General features: G+C 34.9%; 1 non-coding gene across 1 annotated transcript; it reads right to left on the reverse strand.

The window, feature by feature from the left end:
* Positions 1-1080: 1080 nt before the first annotated feature.
* Positions 1081-1188, reverse strand: LOC148547956 (small nucleolar RNA R71). The gene has a single exon (XR_015897413.1). It is a non-coding gene; the product is annotated as a small nucleolar RNA R71 (small nucleolar RNA).
* Between the last annotated feature and the right edge of the window lie 230 nt (positions 1189-1418).

The raw sequence follows: 1418 nt of genomic DNA on the forward strand, positions 1-1418 counted from the left end.
TTCTATCATGAATTTTTCAAAAATATCTTCTTATCTTATCTTTTTCAAAAATATGATTTCAAAATATCTTTTCTAACTTCCTAACTTCTTATCTTTTCAAAATTTGTTTCAACTAACTAACTAACTTTTTGTTTGTTTCTTAACTTTTTCAAAACTACCTAACTAACTCTCTCTCTCTAATTTTCGAAAATATCTTCCCTCTTTTTCAAAAATTTCTTTTTTTATTAACTAATTATTCGTATTTTTATTTTTGATTTAAAAAAAATTTTGAAAAATACTAACACTTTTCAAAAACCATTTTCGAAAATCACTAACTCTTTTTCAAAAATATTTTTCGAAAATTCTCCCTCTCCCATCTTATTCTATTTATTCATTCATTTACTAACATCTCATCTCACATCTCAACCATCCTCACAGTTGTGTTTCTTCCATTATATTGCATTCTTTGTCTACCCCTCTTCTTCTACTCACACAGGGATCCCTATACTGTGGTATAAAGGATCCATATTATTATTATTATTTTTTCTGTGCCCTCTTCTTTGTCATATGAGCAAGAGCAAGGACAAGAATATTCTTGTTGAAGCAGATCCAGAACCTGAAAGGACTCTGAAGAGAAAATTAAGAGAAGCTAAATTACAACAATCCAGAAATAACCTTTCAGAAATTTTTGAACAGGAAGAGGAGATGGCAGCCGAAAATAATAATAATGTAAGGAAGATGCTTGGTGACTTTACTGCACCTAATTCCAATTTACATGGAAGAAGCATCTCCATTCCTGCCATTGGAGCAAACAACTTTGAGCTGAAACCTCAATTAGTTTCTCTGATGCAGCAGAACTGCAAGTTTCATGGACTTCCATCTGAAGATCCTTTTCAGTTCTTAACTGAATTCTTGCAGATATGTGATACTATTATGACTAATGGAGTAGATCCTGAAGTCTACAGGCTCATGCTTTTCCCTTTTGCTGTAAGAGACAGAGCTAGATTATGGTTGGATTCTCAACCCAAAGACAGCCTGAACTCTTGGGATAAGCTGGTCACGGCTTTCTTAGCCAAGTACTTTCCTCCTCAAAAGCTGAGCAAGCTTAGAGCTGATGTTCAAACCTTCAGACAGAAAGAAGGTGAATCCCTCTATGAAGCTTGGGAAAGATACAAACAGTTGACCAAAAAGTGTCCTTCTGACATGCTTTCAGAATGGACCATCCTGGATATATTCTATGATGGTTTATCTGAGCTATCAAAGATGTCACTGGACACTTCTGCAGGTGGATCCATTCACCTAAAGAAAACGCCTGCAGAAGCTCAAGAACTCATTGACATGGTTGCTAATAACCAGTTCATGTACACTTCTGAAAGGAATCCTGTGTGTAATGGGACGCCTATGAAGAAGGGAGTTCTTAAAATTGATACTCTGAATGC

This window comes from Arachis ipaensis, chromosome B8 (assembly GCF_059453495.1).
Source record: "Arachis ipaensis isolate K30076 ecotype BB chromosome B8, ASM5945349v1, whole genome shotgun sequence".
NCBI classification, from domain to species: domain Eukaryota; kingdom Viridiplantae; phylum Streptophyta; class Magnoliopsida; order Fabales; family Fabaceae; genus Arachis; species Arachis ipaensis.